Here is a 7,703-nt window from a genome sequence, read left to right as displayed (position 1 = left end):
CTGTGTGGTTCTGCAGCGAAAGTCACACAATAAATCGTGCTGCAGCCACAGCAAACTGCATCTTTTGAGGCATGCCACCCAAAAGTAGCTCTGGAACTTTTTTGGGAGACAAGCTTCACGCGATGTGGTTTGCCACGATTGCAGCGCGATTTATCTCGCCAGAACCGCAACGCGTTTTTAGGTGCCATTCAAATAAATGGCATCTAAAATGTGCGATTTGTCATTCCCCCACATTTGTCTATTCTGCCTGTGATTCAAAATGCCCATGTGTGAATACAGCTTAAGACCTATTAACCAAAGCAGCACCAGAAGTTCTGAGACAGGAAGAGGACAGACCATCCCTGCAGTGATGATTTCACCAGGATTCTGCTGCCTGAACAATGTGGGACACACTGCATTACAGGTGAGTGATGTGATTAAAACTGTAGGGAATTTCTTTTTTTTTTTTTTTTTAGCTAAGTTACAGCTTTAAAGAGTAACTCCACTTTCGTTGGGAAAAAAAAAATAGCAAATAAAGAAAAAACAATATAGCGCATACAATTGTGACACAAATCATATTGTAATTGAATGTTATTAAAAATTTCCTTTCCTTTTCAATCTGCAGCTGTTGTATTTTCTGAAAATACAATACAATATGACTACCTGGAGTTGTTCTGTACACACAATGTGTACTGACCACACCCCAGAAACATAATTTCCTGCTTGTGTGATTGGCTCACCAATTTTCCCAGAAGTCTGCTTAAGATACAAGTCAGATTTCAGGCATCCCCTGCAATAAAAATTTAATTTTTGGTGAGATACTCCCAATAGGAACAGGTCTAAAGGGATGCAGATTTCCTCACTAGAGCCCTGCAGCTTCCACAGCTATTTGATAATTATGAAACCACTCCCATTAGACGCACTCAGCACAGAGGAACAAACAATGATTTCTACAGAATAACAAAAGGTATGAATCTGCAACAACATTTGTTAAAATCCTTGCAATGTACAGAGATCACCCATAGGGGGATGTTTTTTTCTCAACAAAAGTGGAGTTACGCTTTAAGATTTACATTGTGCTATGCCTGGAAGCTTAGGTGTAATAACACCTGATGCAATGTATTGGGGATATGTGTAAAGTGCTAATTCTATTACAATAACTTACAGTATACGCAATGTGCATGCAGGTGTTTATAGTGCATCTACTGTGCAGTCATAAGTGTCATAAAACATATTGGGTATAAGAAAAAGGACCTAAAGTTTGCCTGTAAATCTCAATTACAACTTGGTTTGCAAAATAAGCAATAACTACCAACTATTGATACTTAATATAAAGATTTAGGAACATATAGGAACTGATGACAATTAAGATAAGTCTATTGTGGGAAGAAACATCTTCTTACACAGCTGTCTCCTGCACAGTAATTCCATTGGAAAATGTGGACAGCCTCTGGTGAGCCTACATCAGCCTGAAATGGCTGAAAACAATAAATTAGCCTTTCTCAACCTTTTTAACATACAGGGACATTTGAAATACCTTCCCATGCCCAGGGAACCTTTGAAAATAACTGCTATATCTACAGCTCATGGGACATAAGTGTGATGGTCAGTGGGAAGAATGCTCCATACATTTGCAGTCATTGGGAAGAATCCCCCTTACATAGGTAGTATACTCATTCATAGTACTTTACATATTTAAAACCGTATTTATGCATATAATATTTTTACCTTTCTCCTTTGCCACTCACTTTCTCCGTTGCTTAGATATTTTGTTTGTAATTTCTAATTACGTCACCCGCGCATGCTCCATTCAGCCTGATTTTCCGGCAAGTTATTGTTGCTGCCGGAATAATGCAGGGTCTCTGCCGGGGCTGCGTCATTTCCTTTGCTGGACGTCAGTCCCGTGCTCACGCGAGACTCTGTCCGTTCCCATTCAACAATTCCTCCACTACCCCATGTGACTTGCAACGTCACAGGGGAGTGATAGTGGACAGCCTCCTATTGGCTGTCAAACTGGTTTATGGACCAAAACGTGGCTTGGTTTCAGTGGCTAGTGCGCATGCGCAGGATTTCGGAACAGAACGAACACTGAGGGCAGGAATACAGTAAGGATGGCGTTGCTAAACATGAGGAAAATCGCAGCAGAATGGGACCAATAAGAGATGTAAGGATGATTTTTATCATTTGCTTTACGGGCTATGCGATTAAGAATGACTTATTACAGGCAGGGCCGCTGATAGGGGGGGACCACCAGCCCTCTTGTAGGGGGCCCGAGCACACAGGGGGGCCCACACAGACAGGGGGATTAGTGATGGACAACAAATACAGAAATCTTCCTCCAGCACCTGAATCTGATCTGTCCCTCTCCCTGCTATCAGCTTTTATCTGTTGAGAAAGAGACAGTTGTCCCTCACTAATCCCCCTCCCTTGTGTGGGCCCCCCTCCCAGCACTTATCTCTGCTCAGGAGTTTATTTGTAAATTGTAACTTTGTTTCTCTCTCTCTGTCTCTATGATCCCGGAGCTCCAACTGCCCAGCCTGTATATTTTTCTCATCTCTTCTTCTTTTTTATTTATGTTATATTTGAGTTATGTTATATTTGTGTCTGATAATAGTGATTTTGTTGTAATTTTAGCTAAATATATCTTTAATATTTTCTTGGGGGCCCTGCCAGGTAGTCTGTATGGGGCCCCGCGATTTCTAACAGCAGCCCTGATTACAGACTTTAAATTGAAATTGAGAAAAAAAAGGTCTGAGTATACTATCGCTTTAATAGGTTATTGTTCTCAGTGGTTACTTATTTGTTCAAGTTGCCCATTGTTCAAAGAACCCCTAGCAACTTCTGGAGGAACCTTTGAGTTCTATGGAACACTGGCTAAGAATGGAAGAACTTTAGGGTTCTATGGAACCATGGCTGAGAGAGGCTGCATTAAACAATCTTCTGTACATAGCTCAGTCTTTTTGGTCATTAGCAATTTTTAGTTGTGTCTTAGGCTCCGTTCACATAGGGGCGATCCGACTTAGAGGGGCGACCTCAGAGGTCGCGGTGCGAGCAGCGCGCCGTGACCTCGGAGCGGCCGCCACGGACTTCATAACATTGAAGTCTATGGCGGTCGCCTCCGGGTCGCCCCAAAGAAGCTCCGGACCCTTTTTCTAAGTCGGAGCGACTTGTGTCGCTCCTATTAGAACGGGTCCGCAGCTTCCCTATGGAAGGCGACCTACGGCGACCTGTGAGGCGACCAGGTCGCCTCACAGGTCGCCTTAGTGTGAACGGGGTCTTATGGAAAGTTTTCCAGATAACAGCAAAACAAAGTAAAAATACACCAATTAATTTAAATCATAAGTCAACAAAATAGCCTACAGAAAAAGGTATAAGACCCAATTTTTTTTAGATTAATCCAAAATGGCCATGGCCCTATTTATTAGTCCCCAAGCTTATCTTCTCCTAATGTTACAGAAGAGAGTCTAGCACCTGACCTGATGATCTATGCTCATGGCGCGTGTGTGTGTTTATTAATGCCAGACCTGAAAGGCTGAACTGTGCCGTGATTAAGTTATTCTGCGTTGGTACAAGAAGCTGGAGAGGGACTTTGGAGTGATTTGCTGAAGCAACTCAATGGTGCTCCAGAAATCATTTCATCCACTGAGTAAGGGACTAAGGCAACTCACTATGAAAATATATAAATATGAAAAAGGCGCACTGTGAAGAGCAGGCTTTTCATCCTCTCTATCAGAATAGCATTTTGTAGAAGCCTGGATCAATATTAAACACTGCTTCAACTGCTGCTGCAAGCTATCTCTGTATTAAATTGCTTTCTATTTTTCCTCCCCTCACATAGCTGGAAAGCAGAGAGAAACTTAAGCACACAGCATTTGCTTGTATTAATGTTTGGAGTTACAGAGGCAAAAAAAAGAGGTTGGTGGATAATTACAAACTACCAGAAATCTGTCATTGGTTAAAAGAAATATACAACCCTTCCCCTGATACCATAGGGGACAGACTCAGAAGCCCAATCAATCAAAGGAATAACAGCCAGCTAGAGTTAGCACAAATCCATTTTTCTTCCAACTATTATAGGTGTAATAGCCAGGTATACAGATTAAAGTGGTATTAAACCCAAAAGCAAATATGTATCTTATTTCATCCTACCAATTCCTAAATGTGGTGACTTCAGTAGTTTCCTTTTTAAAGTATTTATTCCTTTAGTTTTTCCTAGTGATCCGGCCAGTAAAACACTTCCTGTCTTATGCCTCGTACACACGCAACGATTATCGGCCGACCGATTGGCCGTCTTTTGTCCAGTGTTGTTGTGTTGGTTGAAATGTGCTCTAGACTGAACACAAATTTTCTCGGCCAACAAAAATCTACTTCAGAAGTGATGTCATGTGCTGGTTTACTTTCCTTGTGTTTTTTCTTCTCTGAGCATGCCCAGTTTTGCTCATCAGATTTTTGTCTGCCAAAATCTGTACTGACTGACGGAAAATCGGCCGTTCTGTTGACGGCCAACAAAAATTTTATAGCCTGCACATTTCGGACGTTGGCCGAAAATTCACGGCCAACTATCAATGGGTGTGTACGAGGCATTAGGGTGCTTTAACTATGGATGGAGGAGCTATGGAGACACCTTTGGACAGCAGCATTGTCAATCTAGGGAGAGGGTAGTGTTGTAAGCACTAGCACAGCCTTTCTCAATATTTTCAACACAGAGGAACCCTTCCAATAACTTTCCAGTCTCAGGGAACCCTTGCTAAAAATGATTATATCTACAACTCATGATACGTTGTGATGGTCAATGGGAAGAACGTTCCTTACACTTGTGGTCAGTGCAAAGAATTGCCCTCTTACAGATAACTAAGAAGATCAATGGTGTCAGTGGGAACTTATCTGAGAGGCAGAAATTGATAATTGCTCAAGGAACCCCTAGGTTCCTCCTAAGGTTGCTAGAGGTTCCTTGAGCAATTATCAATTTCTGCTTCTCAGATAAGTTCCCACTGACACCATTGATCTTCCTAGCTATCTGTAAGGGGGTTATTCTTTCCAATGACCACAAGTGTAAGGAACGTTCTTCCCACTGACTATCACACTAACGTATCATGAGTTGTAGATATAGTGATTTTTAGCAGGGGTTCCCTGAGACCAGAAAGTTATTTCAAGAGTTCATCTGTGTTGAAAAGATTGAAAAAGGCTGTGCTAGTGCTTTCAACACTACCCTCTCCCTAGATTGACAATGCTGCTGTCCAGGGTTGAGAAACCCTGCACTAGCAGTTTACTGCTAGGTTCAAACTTGTGTTTGTTGGGAATGCTACCAAAGTTGAATAAGTATCTGACCCACAGGAAAAATGTGCTGCTGTTATTACTTAATAGCACCCCCATACATCAACAATCATAGATCATTTTTGCATTCCATGTTAAATGTGCTGCTTAAGGAACCCCAATTGAGAAACCCTGCACTAGCAGCTTTAGTCTAGGTTAAAACTTGTGCCGGTTGGGAATGCCAACAAGCAAAACGTTCTGCTGTTTGGTAGACATGCAGGGTGCCATTATTCACTAATGGCACCCCCTTACATCAACAAACGTCGTTTATTTTTGCATGCCATGTTGCATGGTGCTGCAGCAGTGCGGTACAATTCTTTTTTTAAATTTTATTTTAATACATGTTGACATTTATACAGACAAAGGAAGAAAAAAACAACCAAAACACCAGCGTGCGGCACGATTTGAAAAAACAGTCATTGACTTCTTTCTCTGCGTTTCTGCGTAAAGGGCAGCTCATTGAAATGAATGGGCTTCTTACCCGCAGGTCGCACAAGTGTGAATCTAACATTGGATGGACTTGACTAACAAATAAAGTCGTACTTCAGTCTAACACTCTATAAGCAGTTACAGAGACTGATGTTTTTGTTTTGTTTTTTTCTTTTTAATAAAAGTTTTACATACATTTTAAAAAATAAGCTGACCATTATAAGCACCCTTGTCAGTGGTAAATGGTTTCTCTCAAACCTTTAACTGCCATTTTTGGTCTGTTAAAGGAAGTTGAAAAATGATTGACTTACTGGTTTTAGGCTAGGTTAAAGCTTGTGAGGGTTGGAAATGCTACCAAAGTCGCATGCGTTCCCAACCCACAAGCAAAATGTGCTGCAGTTTGGTAGACACGCAGGGTGCCATTATTTCTTCATGACATCCATATACATTAGCAAACAAGGATATTTTTTTTTTATGCCAAGTCGCATGGTGCTGCGGCACTATGCAATTCAGTGCGAGCAATTAAAAAAAACATTTCTTTTCCTGCGTTTCTGCATATAGGGCAGTCAATAGAAATGAATGGGCTTCTTACCCGCAGGTCGCACATATGCGAACCTAGCCTTGGATAGACTTGACTAACAAATTAAATTCATACTCCAGCCTAACACTCTACAAGCAGTTAGATACAGTTTTGTTCCTTTTTTTGATAAAAGTTTCACATAAATGAATAATAGCTGACCATTATAAGCACCCATCTTGGTGGTAAATGGTTTGTCTCAGCCCTTTAACTGCCACTTTTGGTCTGTTAAAGGAAGTTGAAGAATAACTGACTTACTGGTTGAGTCACCAGATGCAAATAAAGAGTAGAAAATAATGAAACGAATGCAGCCATCTCATCTAAGAACTGGTAAACTGCAATTGATTACATTTTTGATTTTGCATTTATTATTGCTTTAAATTCTCTCTGAATCAGCCACCTTGCAGCAACGCCAGCACAACACAGTTCCCCTCCTATAAGTTTAAAATGCATTTTATTAAGTGCAAGGCATTTCTTTACAAGACGGCTAGCCTTAGAAGAGCCCTGGACCGCACGTTCCCTTGTATGTACATGCGGTAATTGGGGACTGTGCCGGTAATAGGAGCGAGCACTGTCCAGGGTGCTGATCGCGCTGTGCGCTGTCCAAGGTGCTGAAAGACAAGCAGACGGAGAAGTAGTAGAGAACTCACCCGGTTGGAAGGGTCTTGGCTCTGGGATGGGGAACGCGCGTATTCGGATAGAAGAATATTCAGCTTGTTCAGCAGCAGCTTCAGCACAATCCTGCAGAATAAGGAGGCTCCAGTCCCCTGTCCTCTGCTGGGGACAGGCCAGCTCCTCTGACAGCCTTGGCTGTGCCTGTATTGCCGGCTTGGTGGGCTCACACTGCCTCTAGAACCCAATGCACCCGGAGCTCTGCCTGCTGCTGGGGTCTATTGGAGTGCACAGAGCCAGCGCTGTCATATTCCTTCTCCTTCTCCAGCCGTCAGCTGTGCTCAGTCTAGCATGGCCCCCTAGTGGACAGAAAGATACAATTTGGGGGGTGTAGTTGGCAGGAGGATTAGAGCACTGACCCCCAGAAAACAAATCTACACTGCATAGCAGGGGGCTGCAGAACCCTGGGCTATGGAAATCCTCCACCTATAGCTCCAAGTATTAAAGGACGTTATAATGAGGATTTTCTAGTTTTTAGCTTGACTTGACTTGAATTTAGGTGTTTTATGATGTCTAGCACTCCACTTTGTAATGCTCTTGTCACTTGTTGCCATGTTATTACCCTTCGTGTATACCCATACGGTTTATTTTTCAATGTTACATGTAATGTAACTATTTAACTACTTCCAGACCAGTCCTTTTCTGGCATTTTGTTAACATGTAAAACATTTAACCACTTTACCACTAGAGCATTTTGCTGTCTTACGTCTGGGCCACTTTTTGCGATTCGGCG

The sequence above is a fragment of the Pelophylax lessonae genome, assembly GCF_965119305.1.
Source record: "Pelophylax lessonae genome assembly, chromosome: 8".
In the NCBI taxonomy this organism is placed as follows: domain Eukaryota; kingdom Metazoa; phylum Chordata; class Amphibia; order Anura; family Ranidae; genus Pelophylax; species Pelophylax lessonae.
The sequence above is the reverse complement of the archived record's forward strand: the minus strand, read 5'-3'. Positions refer to the sequence as shown.